Here is a 24091-nt window from a genome sequence, read left to right as displayed (position 1 = left end):
CTGGTCTGCACTGCAAGCGACAGGCAGAGTCATGCACTACGCATGTACTGCAAGCGATGGCATCATAAGACACAGTCCGAACTTATTGAAAATTCCTTACGCTGGTCTGCACTGCAAGCGACAGGCAGAGTCATGCACTACGCATGTACTGCGAGCGATGGCATCATAAGACACAGTCCGAACTTGGCTGGCAAATGCCTGGGCAATGCGCAATACAGACCTGGTGGTTAGCTACAGTGGTCCTTAGCCTCTTGCCCAGGAACTCCTATCTCTACCTCCCCGCGGAGCCGACTGGGATACGGGTAGCCATAGGAACGTTCGGGTAGCCAACTCGTTGGGACTATGGTCGTATGCTGACAGGGAAGGGGGGCCGTGTAGTTGCTGGCATAAAATAGCGCTACGGACCTCCCGTTCCGGTGATTTGGGCCAACCAAACGGGATAACCCCAATTCCAAGGCGTGAAGCGATCCGTGCCGAGGGATGAATGATCGGGGGGGGGGGGGGGGTGAAAAAGATGCCCGATCGTTAACGGAGCCTGTGGGGTACCTGGGCACCACCCACAGTAAGTGTCTCTTACCACGTTAATGCGGAGCTCTGGCGTGGCGGACCTATTTTCTCGCGCAACTCGTGGGTCTTAATATGAGTCTTTTTAGAAACAATAATATAAAAGTATGCGATGAGGATGCGGAAGCGATTACGACGCTGAACCCCTTTGCCAAAGGTGGTCTGGCGAGGTCTCCCCCGACAGGGGCTGACAATGGAGCGAAGGCGGCTGCAAATAACAGCTCCGAAGGCGAAATGGTTGTGGTAGGAGACAATACTACTAGCACGCTTGGCGGACCACTACCTGCGATGCAGGAAGTGGTCAGGCAGCTGGATAGTATTATCGAATTCACAAGTGAGAAGAATAACATCAGCAAGGAACTTAAACAACACCTGCTGGTGCTTCGTCAGGCTGTTCGAATCGCAAGACAAGAACAAGTAGCCTACATGGAGAGGTTGCCGGAAAGAGAGAAGGCCGATCGCGGTATCCAAACCGAGGCCTTCTCCTTCCACGGCGGAGCGACGATGGCGCAGGAGGCGATAGATTTCGCTTTATCGGCCACCAAACGCTTAATGGAGGGTGAGACTGCGAAGCGTCCTAGGCCTAATGTAGGCACGCGGAGCAATGCCAAACGACGTGCAACCAATAAGGCCAAACGTCGTTTGGGAGGCGCGGATCCGGGTGCGAATGATCCCGCAGGGCGGCGACCCGAGAAGGCGACTTCTCAGCCTAAAAAGGCGAAAGTCGCCAATCGGGCACATAAAGCGGAGCGACCTGGCACCAGCCAGCCAGCGCCATCGGCAGAAGATGGTGAATGGCAGGTGGTCAGTCGGAAGCGGAATTCGGGGGCACTTCGACCCGCGAAGAAGAAGGCGAGGGACAGAGGAGAGGCCCTGCTGGTGAAAACCAACGGGGGCAGTTACGCGGAGGTCCTAATATCGATGCGGGCGGCTGAAAGCCTCTCGAATTTAGGACAGGATTTGCGAAGCGTCAGACGCACCAAAGATGGCGAAATAATCTTGGTGCTGAAGCGTGACGCACAATCCAGCGGACTAACGTACAGGAGGTTGGCCCAAGAGGTCTTGGGAAACGGCGCTCAGGTGAGGTCGTTGGGAGCGGAAGTGACTCTCCAGTGTAAGCAACTGGACGAGATCACAAACGCAGAGGACGTCGTCTCGGCCGTTAAGCAGCAGTGCGGTGTTGAGATCGATAAGAACTCTGTACGTATCAGGGAGCGGTTGCTTGGCACGCAGGTAGCTTACTTCAAGCTACCGGCCGAGGAAGCCAAAAAAGTAACTGACAAAGGGAGGTTGAAGATCGGCTGGTCAGTATGCCCAGTTAGCATATCCCAGCCGCCTTCAGTGGACCGGTGTTTTAAATGTCTGGAGCCAGGCCATAAGTCATACGACTGCAAGGGCCCAGACATGAGCAAGTTGTGTCGTCGCTGCGGCGAGGAGGGACACAAGGCGCTGAAATGCGAGAGGGCACCCAAGTGTCTCATCTGCGCTAGCAAGAAGCAGGGTCGCAACCATGTTATGGGCGGACCTGCGTGTCCCTTCGGGGAGGCGGGAAAGAGGAAGCAATGGCAATCGTCACACAGCTGAATCTTAACCACTGCGCATCTGCTCAGCAGCTGCTGTGGCAGTCGGTATCGGAGTCGGGGACAGATGTCGCCCTTCCATCCGACCCGTACAACGTCCCTGCCGACAACGGCAACTGGGTGGCGGACGGGTCTAGAATGGCGGCAATCTGTACAACGGGACGGTTCCCGGTGCAGGAGGTAGTACAGTTCTCTGCGGAGGGCGTCGCGATTGCCAAGATCAATGGTGTGTTCTATTGTAGTTGCTATGCCCCACCTATGTGGCCAATAGAACAGTTCAACCAGATGATCGATGGTTCCGCTAGCACATTCCGTAGGAATTGGGTCGAGTCGTGGATCGACGTAACGTTTGCTAGCCCAAGTCTGGTCCCAAACATGGACTGGAGGGTAGATGAGGGCTACACCCATAGTAATCACCTAGCAATACGCTTCCGGATCAACTTTGGTGTGCAGCATCCGAGGGTAGGTAATCCCTGTCAGGTACGCGGGTGGAAGACCAATCACTTCGACAGCGAAGTTTTCACCGCGGCCCTGGGGCTGGAGGCCAACACCGACAGTCTAAGCGGGGATGCGCTGGTAGCTGTTCTATCACGCGCGTGCGACGCCACTATGCCGAAGAAAACCCTGCCAAGAAATGGCAGACGTTCGGTATATTGGTGGAGTGCAGAGATCGCAGCCCTACGATCAGCTTGCCTACAAGCTAGACGTAGGATGCAGCGAGCCCGCACTGAGGAGGTTAGAATGGAACGACGTGAAGTGTTTCGCGCTGCGAAATCGGCCCTTAACAAGGCCATCAGGCGCAGCAAGAGAGCGTGTTTTGACAATTTGTGCGAGGAGGCCAACGTGAATCCGTGGGGAGATGCCTACAGGATCGTGATGGCAAAGACCAAAAGGGGCTCCTCACCCCCGAAAGGTCGCCAGAACGGTTGGCGAGAATTATCGAAGTACTCTTCCCGTCCCGAGCCATAAGTCCCTGGCCCCCGGCGCCGCAAGGCACGGCGGGTACAGACGACGTGGTGGCCCCGGTGACGAATGAAGAGCTACTTGCAGTAGCTAATTCTCTAGCGGTGAATAAAGCTCCAGGGCCTGATGGAGTTCCAAACAGTGCTCTCAAGGCAGCAATCATGGCGAACCCGAACATGTTCAGGTTGGCTATGCAGAGATGCCTTGACGAGTGCCGTTTTCCGGATAGATGGAAAAGGCAGAAGCTGGCACGGTTGCCGAAGCCCGGGAAGCCGCCTGGTGACCCATCGGCGTACAGACCAATCTGTCTGATTGACACGGCAGGCAAATTGCTTGAGCGGGCTAACTCCATACGCAGAAGGTACGGAGGGCCTGTCAAGTAATCAGTTCGGTTTTCGAAAGGGAAAGTCCACGGTGGACGCTATCAACTCAGTGGTAAGAACTGCCGAGATAGCGATCCAACGGAAGAGGCGGGGCATTCGATATTGTGCGTTAGTGACACTTGACGTGAAGAACGCATTCAACAGCGCAAGCTGGGATGCCATCGCGCTCTCGTTACACCGGCTTGGCCTGCCGGTGGGCCTGTACCGGATCTTGGAAAGCTACTTCCAGAACCGTGTACTATTATACGAGACCGATGCCGGTCAGCAAAGTGTTCTTATTACCGCAGGAGTTCCGCAAGGTTCAATCCTGGGCCCGGTACTATGGAACCTTATGTATGACGGGGTTCTGAGACTAAAGTTCCCTCCGGGTGTGAAAATCATCGGTTTCGCCGATGATGTCAACCTGGCGGTCTACGGGGAGTCAATCTCCGAGGTAGAACTAACGGCAGCACACGCGATAAGCATAGTGGCGGAATGGATGAGCGCGAGAGGCCTAGAGCTCGTCCACCACAAGACGGAGGTGGTTGTTGTTAATAATCGCAAGTCGGTACAACAAGCAGTTATCCAAGCGGGAGAAGTCGAGATAACTTCTAAGCGGAGTCTGAAGATTCTTGGGGCCATCATAGATGACAAGCTGACCTTCGGCAGCCATGTCGACTATGCGTGCAAGAAGGCTTCGATGGCTGTCGCGGCATTACCCGATCAGAAACACATAACAAAAATATTTCAAAACTATATCTCCCGTTGTTTCTTGTTATAATTTTCTGTTATTTTAACTACTAACGAGACCAAATTCATAGCACAATACGTTACGAAAATTGAGTTCTGTTATAATCTTGTTATTTCATTCTGATCGGGTATCGAGGATGATGTCCAACAGCTCCAAGGTGTGCGCCAGTAGACGTAGGCTACTGGCCGGTGTCGCCGTATCTATCCTTAGGTACGGTGGACCGTCCTGGGCGAGGGCACTGGAAGTAACCAGTTACCATCGCAAATTGGAGAGCACCTATCGCTTGATGTGTCTCAGAGTGATATCTGCCTACCGCACGGTATCACACGATGCATCCTACGTGATAGCGGGTATGATGCCAGTCGGGCTGGTCATCCGGGAAGACGAAGATTGTTTCGAATTGCGTGGCAATAGGGGAGTCCGTGAGCGTGCCAGGGTGACCTCGGTCGCCAGATGGCAGCGTGAATGGGACAACTCGTCGAGAGGTAGGTGGACCCACCGGCTGATACCTAACATATCGAGCTGGGTGGGAAGACCCTTTGGGAAAGTTCACTTCCACCTGACACAATTCCTGTCAGGCCATGGCTTTGTCCAACAGTACCTCCACAGGTTTGGGCGTGCTGAGGCCCCAGTCTGCCCAGACTGCCCAGGTGTCGACGGAACTGCGGAGCACATACTATTCGTATGTCCCCGCTTCGACGTCGAAAGAGGTGCTATGCTAGACGTCTGCGGCTTGGACACAACCCCTGATACCCTTGTACAGGGGATGTGCCAAGCGGTAGAGAAGTGGAACGCAGTTTCGACTGCTAACACTCAGATTGTCTGCAGGCTGCAGAGAGCGTGGAGCGCCGAGCAGCAGGCGAGGAGTATGACTGACTTGGGTTTGGTTAGTTAGAGCGGAATGGGTTATGTGCGGAGAAATGAATGAATGGTTTGCTAATGCTGAGGCAAGGGTGGCACAGCGGTTGCAACCGCGATAGCCACGCCGATGCATGGCGGTAGAGTGAGCGACTTGGCGGATGATAGACGGAGGTATGGTCTGTCCATGCCGAGATGGGAGGGTCGTAACCTAGAGTATATTGCCGGTACCTATCGCTACAGACACCTCGAGGCGTGGCAGAGGAATGTATGGCTTGAGTGAGTGAGAGTAATGCCGAAAGGTAGTTCCTGGGAATAGATGGCGGAGCCCAATGGAGTTTAGTCGGTATGGCCCCCTGGTTGAGCGCAATCGTCTTCTTCATTGCAAAAAAAGACAGTCCGAACTTATTGAAAATTTCAGCGTAGGTAAAAAGTTGCTTACGCTGGTCTGCACTGCAAGCAACAGGCAGAGTCATGCACTACGCATTTACTGCGAGCGATGGCATCATAAGACACAGTCCGAACTTATTGAAAATTCCAGCGTAGGTAAAAAGTTGCTTACGCTGGTCTGCACTGCAAGCGACAGGCAGAGTCATGCACTATGCATGTACTGCGAGCGATGGCAATATGAGAGATAGACCAGAGTTGGGTAAATTGTTAAACACATCGATACCGTCTATCTTCGACTGCGAGAGCGACCGTCGGGAGCAAGTGAACATGTGGAAGATCCGCACAAAGAGGAATGGAAAATGGATCTCACTGTACCTGTGCCTAGGCAGACCGATACCAGCCCGATTGGGTTGGTTGCTGCCGCACAAAGCAGAATGCCGATCTGCCCGCAGAACAAACAGCGTAACGACCATGTACGTTTAGCTTGTTTGCATGATGATAGGGCATGTTAAATGTAATAGGTGTATCGCTCGGATGGGATGCGCCGACGCATACACCATACCTTGGCTGATCCACTCGGCCGTAGGGGAGGTGATGATTTTTAGCATTATAAATGGTGTTAGTAAACTTATTGCATATTTGATAAAAATCTATCTATGGGTGGTGTGACGTTGTATAAATTCATCAAATGTACAATACAATCAATGATTCGGTTCACATCGAAACAGCGGGCGGAGGTAGTAATGTTATACGCGGCGAATGGTAGTTCCATTGTGTCAGCTCAGCGGGCATATGGTGAAAAACACCCTGGCGAACAAGTGCCGTGTTCCAAGACTATTCGTCGGTGGGTGTCAAATTTTGCTGAACATGGCACAGTGAACTATCGTCCCCATGCCGTTCATCGACGTGCAATACGTTCCAATGAACTGGTTGACGCGGTCCGAGAGAGCGTCGCGCAAAATCCAACTGAGTCGTATCGCTGTCGCGCGCAGCAATTTGGGGTCAGTGGTACCACTATGCGGCGCATCTTGAAAGATGATTTGCACTTGTTTCCTTATAAGATGCAAGTAACGCAAAGATTATTGCCAGCGGACTATGCACGTCGTATGCAATATGGCAAAACAGTCGCTCAAGTGGTAGCCACTGAACCTGATTTCTGGAAGCAAATATTGGTGACCGACGAGGCTCATTTCACATTGTCGGGCGGAGTTAATAAGCAAAATAGGCGTATTTGGGCCACACGGAATGCACACCGGATTCATGAGACGCCATTACATGATCAAAAGGTGACGGTGTGGGCCGGCGTTTGTGCTAAAACCATAATTGGACCATTTTTTTCAAAGAAAATGAACCAATCGATGGGAAGCGATATCGGTGGATGTTAGCTCATTACGTATGGCCACAAATGCGCGAAAAGGGCCTTGAGGGTTATTGGTTCCAACAAGACGGTGCGCCATGTCACACGGCTGCTCAAACAATAGGGGTTTTGCAAAAAAAAAAATCCCCGGGGCGTGTGGTGTCGAAGGGAGGCGACATTGACTGGCCACCGTGGTCTCCAGATTTAACACCTCCCGACTTCTTTTTATGGGGCTATTTGAAAAGCAAAGTATACGCCAATAATCCTCAGACCCTTCTCGAGCTTAAGGATAACATTCGAACTGAGATACGTGCCATACCTCCCGAGATGCTCGAGAAGGTTATGGACAATGCAGCAAAAAGGGCACATAGTGCGGTGGTTCATGGAGGCGGTCACTTGGTCTACGTGGTGTTTAAACACTAGTATGCAGCATGATTTGCAGAGTGCGAGCGGCTATTTGCCCGTGTGATATTCTACCTAGAGGGTGGTTTTGTTGTATTGTACATTTGATGTGGTTTGTATACCGTCACACAAGATGGTGCACCCTGTATATATATATATATATATATATATATATATATATATATATATATATATATATATATATATATATATATATATATATATATATATATATATATATATATATATATATATATATATATATATATATATATATATATATATATATATATATATATTTTACGTTTTAACGACATTCAATTAGCTAGAGATTACTGGGTAGGGAAAGTTATGAAACTTAGAGCCATAGTACTCAAGTGAGAGCAAGGATGTGAAGTAAACAGATCGGAAAACTAGAAGTGGCAGGGTCATTAGAACAGGCTTAATATCGTGCGGGCTTAATTTTTGCCTTCTGATAATGAGGGTCGAGCTTAGGCAGAATAACTACGAATCACTCGAGTTCACTATCATGTGTCCTTGATAAAGGTAGACGTATCTATCTTTACCGTGACAACCGGCAAAAATTAAGCCACGCAAGATCACCACTGAAAACCTGTCGACGATTAGCATCAATCTGAATGATGATTGCTGCTGTTCATCTCTGTATGCCTTTTGAATGCCGGGATAGATTTTTATTAGACTATTGTCACTGTTCTCACAGTCGTGGTGGGTTTGCTACATTGTGTGAGGCAGTGGTTGTGTCTACAGCGGCTACTCACCGCTGCCGATGGAATCCCATCAGTTTCTTTTTCTTTTTCCCTTTTTTATTTCGACTATGTTAGTCACATTTTCTTTTTTTACGTTTTAACGACATTCAATTAGCTAGAGATTACTGGGTAGGGAAAGTTATGAAACTTAGAGCCATAGTACTCAAGTGAGAGCAAGGATGTGAAGTAAACAGATCGGAAAACTAGAAGTGGCAGGGTCATTAGAACAGGCTTAATATCGTGCGGGCTTAATTTTTGCCTTCTGATAATGAGGGTCGAGCTTAGGCAGAATAACTACGAATCACTCGAGTTCACTATCATGTGTCCTTGATAAAGGTAGACGTATCTATCTTTACCGTGACAACCGGCAAAAATTAAGCCACGCAAGATCACCACTGAAAACCTGTCGACGATTAGCATCAATCTGAATGATGATTGCTGCTGTTCATCTCTGTATGCCTTTTGAATGCCGGGATAGATTTTTATTAGACTATTGTCACTGTTCTCACAGTCGTGGCGGGTTTGCTACATTGTGTGAGGCAGTGGCTGTGTCTACAGCGGCTACCCACCGCTGCCGATGGAATCCCATCAGTTTCTTTTTCTTTTTTCCCTTTTTTATTTCGACTACAGAAACTGATGGGATTCCATCGGCAGCGGTGGGTAGCCGCTGTAGACACAGCCACTGCCTCACACAATGTAGCAAACCCACCACGACTGTGAGAACAGTGACAATAGTCTAATAAAAATCTATCCCGGCATTCAAAAGGCATACAGAGATGAACAGCAGCAATCATCATTCAGATTGATGCTAATCGTCGACAGGTTTTCAGTGGTGATCTTGCGTGGCTTAATTTTTGCCGGTTGTCACGGTAAAGATAGATACGTCTACCTTTATCAAGGACACATGATAGTGAACTCGAGTGATTCGTAGTTATTCTGCCTAAGCTCGACCCTCATTATCAGAAGGCAAAAATTAAGCCCGCACGATATTAAGCCTGTTCTAATGACCCTGCCACTTCTAGTTTTCCGATCTGTTTACTTCACATCCTTGCTCTCACTTGAGTACTATGGCTCTAAGTTTCATAACTTTCCCTACCCAGTAATCTCTAGCTAATTGAATGTCGTAAAAACGTAAAAAAAGAAAATGTGACTTACATAGTCGAAATAAAAAAGGGAAAATATATATATATATATATATATATATATATATATATATATATATATATATATATATATATATATATATATATATATATATATATATATATATATATATATATATATATATATATATATATATATATATATATATATATATATATATATATATATATATATATATATATATATATATATATATATATATATATATATATATATATATATATATATATATATATATATATATATATATATATATATATATATATATATATATATATATATATATATATATATATATATATATATATATATTTTCCCTTTTTTATTTCGACTATGTAAGTCACATTTTCTTTTTTTACGTTTTAACGACATTCAATTAGCTAGAGATTACTGGGTAGGGAAAGTTATGAAACTTAGAGCCATAGTACTCAAGTGAGAGCAAGGATGTGAAGTAAACAGATCGGAAAACTAGAAGTGGCAGGGTCATTAGAACAGGCTTAATATCGTGCGGGCTTAATTTTTGCCTTCTGATAATGAGGGTCGAGCTTAGGCAGAATAACTACGAATCACTCGAGTTCACTATCATGTGTCCTTGATAAAGGTAGACGTATCTATCTTTACCGTGACAACCGGCAAAAATTAAGCCACGCAAGATCACCACTGAAAACCTGTCGACGATTAGCATCAATCTGAATGATGATTGCTGCTGTTCATCTCTGTATGCCTTTTGAATGCCGGGATAGATTTTTATTAGACTATTGTCACTGTTCTCACAGTCGTGGTGGGTTTGCTACATTGTGTGAGGCAGTGGCTGTGTCTACAGCGGCTACCCACCGCTGCCGATGGAATCCCATCAGTTTCTTTTTCTTTTTTCCCTTTTTTATTTCGACTATGTTAGTCACATTTTCTTTTTTTACGTTTTAACGACATTCAATTAGCTAGAGATTACTGGGTAGGGAAAGTTATGAAACTTAGAGCCATAGTACTCAAGTGAGAGCAAGGATGTGAAGTAAACAGATCTGCCACTTCTAGTTTTCCGATCTGTTTACTTCACATCCTTGCTCTCACTTGAGTACTATGGCTCTAAGTTTCATAACTTTCCCTACCCAGTAATCTCTAGCTAATTGAATGTCGTTAAAACGTAAAAAAAGAAAATGTGACTTACATAGTCGAAATAAAAACGGGAAAAAAAAAAAAAAATATATATATATATATATATATATATATATATATATATATATATATATATATATATATATATATATATATATATATATATATATATATATATATATATATATATATATATATATATATATATATATATATATATATATATATATATATATATATACATATATATATATATATATATATATATATATATATATATATATATATATATATATATATATATATATATATATATATATATATATATATATATATATATATATATATATATAGGGTGCACCATCTTGTGTGACGGTATATAAACCACATCAAATGTACAATACAACAAAACCACCCTCTAGGTAGAATATCACATGGGCAAATAGCCGCTCGCACTCTGCAAATCATGCTGCAACTAGTGTTTAAACACCACGTAGACCAAGTGACCGCCTCCATGAACCACCGCACTATGTGCCCTTTTGCTGCATTGTCTATAACCTTCTCGAGCATCTCGGGAGGTATGGCACGTATCTCAGTTCGAATGTTATCCTTAAACTCGAGAAGGGTCTGAGGATTATTGGCGTATACTTTGCTTTTCAAATAGCCCCATAAAAAGAAGTCGGGAGGTGTTAAATCTGGAGACCACGGTGGCCAGTCAATGTCGCCTCCCTTCGACACCACACGCCCTGGGATTTTTTTTTGCAAAACCCCAATTGTTTGAGTAGCCGTGTGACATGGCGCACCATCTTGTTGGAACCAATAACCCTCAAGGCCCTTTTCGCGCATTTGTGGCCATACATAATGAGCTAACATCCACCGATATCGCTTCCCATCGATTGGTTCATTTTCTTTGAAAAAAATGGTCCAATTATGGTTTTAGCACAAACGCCGGCCCACACCGTCACCTTTTGATCATGTAATGGCGTCTCATGAATCCGGTGTGCATTCCGTGTGGCCCAAATACGCCTATTTTGCTTATTAACTCCGCCCGACAATGTGAAATGAGCCTCGTCGGTCACCAATATTTGCTTCCAGAAATCAGGTTCAGTGGCTACCACTTGAGCGACTGTTTTGCCATATTGCATACGACGTGCATAGTCCGCTGGCAATAATCTTTGCGTTACTTGCATCTTATAAGGAAACAAGTGCAAATCATCTTTCAAGATGCGCCGCATAGTGGTACCACTGACCCCAAATTGCTGCGCGCGACAGCGATACGACTCAGTTGGATTTTGCGCGACGCTCTCTCGGACCGCGTCAACCAGTTCATTGGAACGTATTGCACGTCGATGAACGGCATGGGGACGATAGTTCACTGTGCCATGTTCAGCAAAATTTGACACCCACCGACGAATAGTCTTGGCACACGGCACTTGTTCGCCAGGGTGTTTTTCACCATATGCCTGCTGAGCCGACACAATGGAACTACCATTCGCCGCGTATAACATTACTACCTCCGCCCGCTGTTTCGATGTGAACCGAATCATTGATTGTATTGTACATTTGATGAATTTATACAACGTCACACCACCCATAGATAGATTTTTATCAAATATGCAATAAGTTTACTAACACCATTTACAATGCTAAAAATCATCACCTCCCCTACGGCCGAGTGGATCAGCCAAGGTATGGTGTATGCGTCGGCGCATCCCATCCGAGCGATACACCTATTACATTTAACATGCCCTATCATCATGCAAACAAGCTAAACGTACATGGTCGTTACGCTGTTTGTTCTGCGGGCAGATCGGCATTCTGCTTTGTGCGGCAGCAACCAACCCAATCGGGCTGGTATCGGTCTGCCTAGGCACAGGTACAGTGAGATCCATTTTCCATTCCTCTTTGTGCGGATCTTCCACATGTTCACTTGCTCCCGACGGTCGCTCTCGCAGTCGAAGATAGACGGTATCGATGTGTTTAACAATTTACCCAACTCTGGTCTATCTCTCATATTGCCATCGCTCGCAGTACATGCGTAGTGCATGACTCTGCCTGTCGCTTGCAGTGCAGACCAGCGTAAGCAACTTTTTACCTACGCTGGAATTTTCAATAAGTTCGGACTGTGTCTTATGATGCCATCGCTCGCAGTAAATGCGTAGTGCATGACTCTGCCTTGTGCTTGCAGTGCAGACCAGCGTAAGCAACTTTTTACCTACGCTGGAATTTTCAATAAGTTCGGACTGTCTTTTTTTACAAAGGAGAAGACGATTACGTCCTAACCCAGTATACGTTCTATTGGTAGTTGCCAAGCTACCACACGGGGTGTACTGGGGGCGTGTCGGGCTCAACCAGGGGGCCATACCGACTAAACTCCATTGGGCTCCGCCATAAATTCCCAGGAACTACCTTTCGGCATTACTCTCACTCACTCAAGCCATACATTCCTCTGCCACGCCTCGAGGTGTCTGTAGCGATAGGTACCGGCAATATACTCTACGTTACGACCCTCCCATCTGGGCATGGACAGACCATACCTCCGTCTATCATCCGCCAAGTCGCTCACTCTACCGCCATGCATCGGCGTGGCTATCGCGGTTGCAACCGCTTGTGGCGGTTAAGCAAAAGCCACCACGCAACCCGATCAATAATCATCTATGCTCATCATCATTTAAGACCTTAGACGTGATCCATCTGATTACTATACAGAAAGCATGAGTCACAGTCAATATAAAATCAAACCCCGATAAAGCAGTTAAATACTTTCAATATAAACAAAATCCAAATGACTCCATCTAGCTTACATCGTATGATTCTAGCCATACTTTGTAACTCTTATAAATTCCGATAGAACAATCAAAAGACTATTCTAACCAGCAAATAGGCAACGCGTTCACAGCGAGCCAGAATTCATAAATATCATACATAAACTTCCGTCATATCACTTGGATACTGCACGGACCGATTCAATTTAATTACCACAGAAAATGCTTACAGCGCAACAGCGACCGAGCTGGCCAATGTAAATTAACTTTACAGCCCTACCCGGTGCGTCCGCTGTGTGGTAAGATGTTTTCTAAATAACAAGCCTTCTCCAAACAATCAGTTTTTCCAAGCGTTCCAAACTTCTCGAAAACAATCACACTCACACACATGTAATAGTTGAGTTTAACAAAACCGAAATTTGTCGAATTAAACTCAGAATATGACTCGAACAGTGTTACAACTCACTTCGCGTAAGCGACCGGCCATCCGAAAATGACCACCCCCCGAACCTGCGACATGGCGAACCGTGCCAGTTGCTTCGCGAGTGAACTAAGTGCCCAGTAAGGGACTTAAAAAACAAAATTGTGAGAAAAAATAAGTGAGAAAAACCAACAAAATCGATACAGAAGTTAACTAATTGCCCAGTAAGGGACTTCGAAGAAATTTAAAGTGCAAAAAACAAAGCGCGACATGGCGAACAGTGCCAGTCGCCCCGCATTGTGACTAAGTCCCACCTAAGGAACTTAGAGAGAAATTTTCTTCCCAAGTGAAAAGTTTAAAAGCGACATGGCGAATCGTGCCAATCGCCCCGCATTGTGACTAAATCGTAGCAAAGAGACTTAGGAAAACTTAAGTAAAAAGTTTAAGTGCGACATGGCGAACAGTGCCAGCCGCCTGGCACAGTAACTAATTTCTAAAGTGAAAAAAGAAGGGACTGCAAGTGACATTAAGAGAAATTTGCAAGGTAGCAAAGGGAACAAAAGTGAACGTTCTAACAAACGAGCTACAAGTGCGTAAACTTTTCTGCGCTGGAATACAAAACTCAACACCGGCGAGAAAAAAATGGGTTGGTTCTCAGCCGAGGACACGGCGTCATCAAACATAGTCTTCGCAGGAAGCGAAACACAAACATGGGCGATGATCATACTAGCAGCTTCAGCAGCAGCATTCATCCTAGGTAGGGTGATTTATAAATTAAACAACGTGCACACGGAGAGGATGGCAGAACGCGCAGCGAGGAAGATCGTGGCGCAAGCCTAAAATAAAGGTAGATAATTAATTATAAAATAGAGATAATTAACAACAACAAAAATATATATAATTAAAGGCGACACAAACCAAAAGAAAACAAAATGTCGGAAATCGAAACAATTTTAGAACAAATAGAGGAACAACTAAAATATTTTCGTGAAATAGAACGGCAATCGGCGAAAATTGAAAAAAAGGACAAATTCGAACAATGGATGAATGACCCATCCAGTAATAATTATAAAGTTGAACTTACATTATACCCGGAAAACTCAGAAATTTTGGAAAAATTTACACAAACATATGAAAAATACCCACTTATCGAAAGAACAATTGCTACAAAACTAAACAAAAGATATTTCCATAAAAAAAAGATTCTACCCAGATCCAAAACATAAATATTTAGTAAAGAGCCATGAATGGACAAAATCGACGAAAGTTTAAATACCCTAAAATTAATAGAAGCTAATTTTAGGAAAGCTCCGTATAGAAAATATACAAAAACACTATTATTGGCAAAGAAAAAAGAGGCAATTCAAGCCCAAACAGCCATTAATAACCATTTACTAGAACTGGAAGAAACATTAGACCCAGATCTATTTAATTTAATAAACAGAGAAGCAAAATTGCTCTCTGGGAAAATATATACACTAATCGATTCAAGATTAGCAAATATACCAGGGATCGATAATTTTAAAAGAGTCGCTAAACTTGTAATAATCATAAATAGGTTGAACCCCAAACCAAAAATGGCCAACCTAGAAAATACAATTAAAACGGTAACAGCACTGATGCCCGAATACGATGGCTCAGCAACGAACCTAACCAGTGTAATTGACGCGCTGGAGATCCTATCGACATTGTCTACAAACGAAAATAGACAACTAATAATGAATGTAATATTATCCAAGCTTAAAGGCAGAGCAAGAAATGCTTTCGCCGCTAAGCCCGAGAATATAAAAGCAATCATTGAAAAATTAAAAACAATCGCACCGGTTTCCGCGGGAGCCGTAATAGCGAAACTAAAGACTTGTAAGCAAAAAGCAAGCATACAAACATTTACAACCGAAATAGAAAACTTAGCCTTCCAACTTGAAGCAGCCTACGTTGCGAAAAAAATACAGGCGGAAATCGCCAAAGAAATGTCAACACAGGAAGCAATCAAATACATGGCCGACGGACTAAAAAACGAAAAAACGGCACTTATCTTACGCGCCGGTACATATACAGACTTAACAGTAGCAATCAACAAAGTACTGGAAGTAAGTCCAGTCGAAGAAGAAAAAATAATGCTCGCCAAGGTGCAACAAAATAAACCCAACAACCAACAAGTAAAGAATAACGGCGATCCCAACCAAAAATTCCTACCATACCATGGCATGCCATTCCAAAGCATGCCATTCCAACCTCGATTCCAAATGCAACGACAGTGGAATCAGCAAAATAGCAATCAACCACCAAATCAATTCAATTCATTCCAAGGTCGCCCATTGAGTTCGGCTTAGCTATTGGAATAACATACAACAACAAGTACCGTACGGTCAAACACAGTTTTTACAAAATCAGCATTTTTTTACTCCATACCAGAACAGCAGGAAAAGTAATAACTCAAATTTTGCACAAACAGGCAATAAAGTTTATATAGCGGGAAACCCAGAGCAGCCGGCGACTACTTCCCAAGCCGCTGGCGCCAACCCGACGAATATGAGTGGGGAAAACAAAACGAATCAACAACCAAATATGGGTCAAGTGCAAGCTGCACGGCAGCCCAGCCAATAACAAACGTATATAACTGTAACATAAATAACACAAATTTTATTACCCTAAAACTAAACGTATGCAGTAAGCCAATCACCCTAATCGTTGATACAGGCGCTGACATATCTATCATTAAGGAAAATACCCTAGGTCAGAATGTAATTATATATACTGACGAAAGCTGTATAATTAAAGGCGTTACGAGTGGTCGAATAGAAACTATTGGCTCAACGTACGCAGATATTCTACTCGACACCACAAAAATAAATCATAAGTTTCAAATAGCCGACAAAGAGTTTCCAATCCCAACAGATGGAATTCTTGGTCGCGATTTTCTTGTACAGCATGGATGTAATATAAGCCTTAAAACATGGCTCATTACATTCGATTATAATAACGAATGGATAGAAATTCCTATCCAGGATAAATTTAATGATAACCTTATTATACCGCCTAGATGCCAAATAATTAAGAGAATTAAATTAGATAACATTACAGAAGATAGTGTAGTAATAGCCAACGAAGTAAAACCGAACGTATTTTTTTCTAACTCACTAATTAGTCCTAGTTCACAATTTATAAACATTATGAACGTAAGTGACAAATATCAAAAAATCCAACAAAAGGAATTGATTGGAAAAATTAAAATTATACCCGCAAGTAAATATGAAACGACAGAAGTACTAAATAAAATAAATTCGTGCAAAAAGCAGCGAATCATTAATCTTAAAAAAGAAATCAATATAGAAAAAATTCCAAATGAAGCAAAAGATAAACTTCTTGAATTATGCATTAAATATAACGACATTTTCGCATTAAAGGATGAACCCCTAAGCGCGAATAATTTTTACAAGCAAGAGATTAATCTTGAAAATAAAACCCCAGTTTACATAAAAAATTACCGTACACCAGAGGCACACAAGTCAGAAATTAATAACCAAATCAATAAAATGCTTAAGGAAGAAATAATACAACACTCGACCTCATGTCAGGTTTTCACCAAATCGAACTTGACAGAGACTCAAAAAAACTAGGAGTGGGTAATGTCCGGGACATAACCGCGGCGTTGACGTAGGACTAAACTTGGGCATATCATATGACATTCATGGATAATTTGAGCCAATGCCAATTTTGAATGAATGTTTACTGGAAATTTCATGTCGAATGAGATTGCCACATTCACTGATTTTCTAGGACTTGCAAAAACCTTCGGGTTTGTAGATTAATTTGATAAACATTTGCTTATATGAATCACTGGTACATGTACAGAAGAATTAACAGGGGTAAACTCAATCCAAGTTATTAAATGGAACTTTCTAATTCAATTCTTTCTCTATTATGTTTTCATCCTAATAAGAACGGTTTTCAGATAACTATTTTTGGTGATACCAGACGAGAATCCTTTCTAACAACTCGAACCTTGCCCGAATTCGCTTCTGCTGCGTACATACACGAACATTCCCCTTTTGCAGCTCACATCGAATGAGCATTGTATATTGCAATGCGATCTCTTTTATAAACTTCTTAGTGCAGATGGAAGTCGATCCTTTTGTGCGACAAATGGAAATATTTTCATCATTCTTTTTGGTGTGGCTTTCGCTTAGTAGTTTGTAGATTAATTCGATAAACATTGGTTTATATGTGTCACTGATAAAGTACAGTAGACTTGACAGGCGTAAACTCAATGCAAGTTGTTAAATGGAACTTTCTAATTCAATTCTTTCTCCAATATGTTTTCATCCTAAAAAGAACGGTTTGCAAATAACTATTTTTGGTGATACCAGACGAGAATCCTTTCTAACGATTCGAACCTTGCCCGAATTCGTTTCTGCTGCGTACATACACGAACATTCCCTTTTCGCAGCTCACATCGAATGAGCATTGTATATCGCAATGCGATCTCTTTTATAAACTTCTTAGTGCAAATGGAAGTCCATCCTTTTGTGCGACAAATGGAAATATTTTCATCATTCTTTTTGGTGTGGCTTTCGCTTAGTAGCAGGGTTGCCACATTCACTAATGTTCTTGAAAAATTTGCAAAAAACGCCAATCAAAGCAGGTTAATTGATGCTTTTACAAAATCTATCAAAATTTACGGTAAAATCTACGGAATCTACTACACAATTGTTTTGATTATTTCCCAACGAATCGCGCAAATATCTGTTTGTTCCGTACAGCACAGCGCAAATAATTGACGTTGGAAAACAAATCGGCAACTTCAGCTGCCAAACACTTAGACACGATCGAAGCATTTTTCCGTCAATGTCACTTTTCTGACTCAAATTTTTGTAGGTATTATCTTGCTTCCGTCCAATTGGTCAGTTTATTAGTTTTATCGTACATTTTTCGGATATTATTATAGAAAATAACTAACCCGATAAGAGGGAAGTTTTTTTCCAAAGCACGAAATGGAAATTTTAATTGTAATTCTTCTGAGAACGATTTTGTGGTCCTAATAAGAACCGTTTGTTGTGAATATTATTTCGCCGTTTCCCGCTCGGCATGATGATTATTCGCTTGGTATGGATAGCGCACAGATTGGTATCTTCCAACAAACTAACCAGGCAGGCCTCACTGGCTTCTTAGAGGGCCATTACGGCTGAGCTCCGGAAGAGTAGTTCGGTTTTGAAATGCTGTGCAATCTCACAGACCAGGCACTGGAAGAGCAGCTTGCGAATTAGTAACTCTGTCCACTTCTGAGAGCGATGAATTTCACGCAGGGCGACGACAGTTCTTGGTTGGCAGCGATAAGGCAGTAGCTATGATTTGGTTGGTGTTCAAAATGCAGCTTCTCGTTGAGCAGCACACGTACGTGCGTTCTGCTCTGTGGTTTACACACGTCTGGCTTTAAGTAAAACTGTAACACCCATATTTATAGGTTCTAGCATTAATGTTGATTCGCATTAAAAGTAGTTTTTGAACTTTTTAAACAAGTTTTACATAGCAAACAAGGTATCAATAGCAAGCGTTGAATGTTTTCCTTTCGATTTATGAAACAATATTAGTAATTCCTTTAGTAGGAGAAAAGTTATTAAGGTTCAAAGTGTACGTAACGCATCCGTTTTGAAAATTTTGAAATGACACCCAGTATAGTAAAGAAAGACGTAAGTCCTACGTCAAAATTAATAGCTTTTTCAGGTCCAGCAGGACATTATGAATTCAACAGACTACCTTTCGGTTTAAATATCTCCCCCAACAGTTTCCAACGTATGATGACGATCGCTCTCAGTGGCCTACCACCTGAGTGCGCGTTTCTATACATTGACGATATCATAGTAGTAGGGTGCTCTATCAACCATCAGTTAAAAAACTTAGAAATGGTTTTCAAGCAGCTCAGACACTACAACCTAAAACTAAATCCATCAAAATGTAACTTTTTCGGAAGCGATGTTACTTATTTAGGACATCACATCTCAGAAAAAGGCATTTTACCAGATCCATCCAAACATTCAGCAATCAAAAATTATCCAATCCCAATAAACACCGACGACATTCGACGATTTGTAGCATTTTGCAATTACTATCGACGATTTATTCAAAATTTCGTTACTATAGCACATCCACTAAATAAACAACTTAGAAAAAACGCAAAATTTGACTGGTCTACCGGCATTCGAAACTCTGAAAAATCATCTCCTATCTCCTACAATACTACAATTCCCCGACTTCAATAAGCAATTCATTGTAATAACCGACGCCTCCAAAGTGGCATGTGGTGCAGTTCTAGCGCAAAAGCACGATGATATTGACCTACCTATCGCATACGCCAGTAGGACGTTTACAAGAGGTGAATCAAATAAATCGACTATCGAGCAAGAACTAACAGCCATCCACTGGGCGATAACATATTTTAGACCATATTTGTACGGAAGAAAGTTTCTCGTCAAGACAGACCACAGACCATTGGTTTACCTATTTTCGATGAAAAATCCTTCTTCAAAATTAACTAGAATGAGACTTGACCTCGAAGAATTTGATTTCGACGTTGAGTACGTTAAAGGTAAAATAAATGTAGGAGCGGACGCGCTCTCTAGAATTAAAATTAACTCAGACATCTTAACTAATATGTCTATACTTAAAGTCCAAACTAGAGCAGTAACGAAAAAACTGTTACAAAATAAACAAAACGATAGTGATAATTTACCAAATAATCAACTATCAACACCAAATACTGAACCTGATCAACTCAAAGTATCCGAATCAATAAATATTAATGAAACATATAATCTACCGAAACTAAACATCGAAAAATCATCAACGAACAACACAAACGGCCTTAAATTTAATATTAAGAATAAGAATTACAAAAGAGATATGACTCAAGCGTCATTTATCCATATAAAACTTACAAAGGTTAACGAAACCATTACAAAAATTATCGAAAAAATCGAAGAACAAACTACTAAATTGAATATTGGAAAGATTGCTCTAGCGCTCTCAAGTACAATTTTTAAAATTATCAACATTTGTTACCAAACCTGGCAGCACTGACGGCAAAGCACATAGCGAGCCCCCCCCCCCCCTGTCGGAAACCGCTAGTCTGCGTTCGAATGAGGCCGATCAGAAACGTCACTAGCTCTATCAGCTACAACGAGCAAAACGTCATCGATAGGGAAATAAGCATTTAATGCAAGTCACCTTCGGTAGTCAGAAGCAGTATTTTTATTGAATTGTTGGGTTACTTACTTAGAAGACCAAACTGTAGGTAAATGAAATATTATATTTGATGAAAACTATAAATATATTTTTTCTCGTTCAGCTTAAAGAACACGGCATAAATAGCGGTTCTAATTAGAGGTCCGAAAATCTAACCTAACAAGCTTTTAGAGTTTGCTATCGAGTTACCTCTGGAGGAAAGGATGCCGGAAACGGATAAATTCGACTGCAAAGTCTGCCGCCGGTCAAACAACCTGGACGATATGGTGTTTTGTCCGGGATGTGAGGAATGGATCCACTACCAGTGCGCTGGTGTCGATAGTACCGTAGCAGATAAAAGTTGGCTGTGCGAAAAATGTTCAGCTCGTGCATCGGAACACGTGACATCGGCGGCAGGAATTCCCGTAATTAACTCTCCCGCTATACCGTCCGACTTGCCGACGATCGCGACAACCACCGATACGATAAATTCCAGTCGTTCGCTACTGACCGAGCAGGCAAGGGCAAACCTCCAATGGATCCAAGAGCAGAGAAGTACACTTGAGCGGGAGATAGAGGAGAATCTTATAATTGAAACGAAGCGGAAGAAGTTGGAGCTGCATCGGCTAGCCAACAAAGCCATTATGGGGATATTTGATCAGACGAGGGAAGAGCCTTCGACGGGCATGAATGAACCAGCTACGACCGGCGTCGTTAGTGTAGGGAACTGGATGCAAAGAATGGTTGATGAGATGAAGAATCTATCGATTGTTCAGGGGAGCACGGCGACAGGGGCGGTCAAGTCCACGTACGGCCATAGTTCCACACCGACGACCACAGGGGCTGTTAATAGAAGTGCTTTTGATCCGTCTCTTTCGCCGACACTACTGGGTGCTGGAGCTGGCACAACGTATCTTCCTCCAAACGTAATTTCCCCCGTTCAGCTAACTATTGCTTCATCACAAACGCCAGTGTGCACACAGCCCACGAGTGATTATTTTCTTCATCCTGGAACAATACCAACTAGTTTCGGTAGTCGAGTGCCTGTAATGACGTGCCACGGAAGTTCCGATCAAACCAAAGTTGTGACAGCCTGTCCTACGATTCCAACAGTTAGTTATCCCTCTCATTTTTCGGGATTGGTGGCCAGTACGGGCCTAGCTGGATCAGGCAACCTGCCAGCAGGTTTGTTTCGGCAACCGCAACAATTTCCCGGGTTACTGTACAATGTGGACTCAATGAGTGGGGCTCAGTCAACCGCCCCGCTCCCTCAATACCCCCTCGGGCGTATGTTTATCGATGGAGGCATTGGCGGTGAACAGTTTACACATCCACTACCGTTTCCTGGTCGAATAGCGAGCGCCATTGCAGCCGGCAGGGGACCGCCAGTGCTAGGGAACCCAATTCCAGAGCTTCCACCGATGTATAATCCAGTTCGTCTTTCACAAGCGACCCCCACTCAGCAACAATTGATGGCAAGACAGGTTATGCCAAAGGACCTCCCGCCTTTTAGGGGAGACCCAGAGGATTGGCCTCTATTCTATAGTCCTTATATGAACTCAACAACAGCGTGTGGTTACTCGGACGTCGAAAATTTGGCCAGACTACAAAGAGCTCTACAGGGCAAGGCGTTCGAATCGGTGAAGAGTCGACTGCTGCTCCCAGCGTGTGTACCTCAGGTTTTATCTACGCTTTACATGTTGTACGGACGACCCGAACTGATCATCCAAACACTGCTGAACAAAGTTCGTGAGACGCCGGCCCCAAAGTCGGACCGACTGGATACACTTATATCGTTTGGGATGACCGTTCAGAATCTTTGCGACCATCTCGAAGCGTCAGGACAGCTGGCACACCTGTGCAACCCGGTCCTACTTCAGGAACTGGTGGAGAAGATCCCGGCGCAGATGCGCCTGGACTGGGCGCTGTATAAACGTCAGTTCGTCGCCGTTGATTTGCGAATATTTGCAGCCTACATGTTCACACTGGTGGTCGCGGCTTCGGATGTTACGGTCATTGCTGATTGTAAGCAGTCACGATCGGGGAAAAGTGAACGAGTTAAAGAAAGGAACTTCTTGAATACACATTCACCGAGCGAGTCTCCAAAAGAGCCCGAGGAAAAGAATGTGCCTGCACTGGTGTTATGCTTGGCGTGCAATGATGCTAACCACAAAGTCAAGGATTGCGAAACCTTTAGAAAATGGAATCCGGATAGGCGTTGGAAGATAGTCCATAATCATCGGCTTTGTAGGACGTGTCTGGGGAAACACGGAAGGCGCCCGTGTAAGCTACAAGTTCGTTGCGGAGTGGACGGCTGTCAGCTACGACATCATCGGATGCTACACTCAGAATGTCAAAAACAACAAAGCCAGGTTAGAGAAGGGCAGCAAGCGTCCAGCAATAACAAAAGTACCGAGGGCGGGGTGAATGCGCACCATACTACCGAGAGGTCAACGTTGTTTCGCATACTTCCAGTAAAACTTTTCTGGAAAGGGAGATCGGTAGAAACCTTCGCGTTCCTTGATGACGGATCAGCAATGACTTTAGTCGAGCAGTCTATTGCGGCGAGTTTGGGTATTGATGACGGAGAAGCAGCTCCCCTGTGTCTAGCTTGGACCAGTAACGTGACTCGTCAGGAACCTAACTCACAGCGTATTTGCATAGATGTTTCCGGTCTGGGAAAGAACGAACGGTTTTCCTTGAATGACACTAGGACAATAGATAGGCTGAACCATCCGAAACAGACAGTGAAGTATGAAGAATTAGCACGGAAGTACGCGCATCTACGAGGCTTGCCGGTCACCAGCTACGAATCGGTTTCACCTGGAATCTTAATAGGATCGAATAATGCTGGTTTAATAGCAGCACTGAAAGTACGCGAGGGTCAACTAGGCGATCCTCTGGCGACCAAGACGCGTCTGGGCTGGTCAATCTACGGAAACACTGAGGATGGCGATAATTCAGCGAACTACACTCTACATATTTGTGATTATCAAGACAGATGTACAGCTGATCAAGAGTTACACGATCTAGTTAAGCGTCATTTCACAGTCGAAAATATGGGCGTGTCGGCAGACAAAGGCCCGGAGTCGGAGGAAGATAAGCGAGCCCGCCACATCCTGGAAGAGACGACCAAAAGGATTTCAAAGGGATTTGAGACGGGGCTATTGTGGCGTCATGACGGAGTGCAATTTCCTAATAGTTTTCCTATGGCCATGCGCCGCCTGGAATGTTTCGAGAGGAAAATGAACAAGGATCCTGAATTACAAGAAAGCGTGCAGCGCCAAATTGGCGAGTATCTGAAGAGCAACTACATCCACGAAGTTACTCCCTGGGAGCTGAAGTCTACTGACCCAGGAAAAGTGTGGCATCTACCACTGGGGGCAGTGAGAAACGCCAAGAAGCCGGGCAAA

The 24091-nt window shown here is 43.9% G+C and overlaps 1 protein-coding gene across 11 annotated transcripts in view; it reads right to left on the bottom strand.

Annotated features, from left to right (window-relative positions):
* Window positions 1-24091, bottom strand: part of LOC131682955 (adipokinetic hormone/corazonin-related peptide receptor variant I-like) — a 1078244-nt gene that overhangs the window by 84221 nt on the left and 969932 nt on the right. The window lies entirely within an intron of this gene.

The sequence above is a fragment of the Topomyia yanbarensis genome, chromosome 2 (assembly GCF_030247195.1).
Source record: "Topomyia yanbarensis strain Yona2022 chromosome 2, ASM3024719v1, whole genome shotgun sequence".
Lineage (NCBI taxonomy): Eukaryota > Metazoa > Arthropoda > Insecta > Diptera > Culicidae > Topomyia > Topomyia yanbarensis.
Note: the sequence above shows the minus strand (reverse complement) of the source record. Positions and strands in the feature narration are given on the sequence as shown.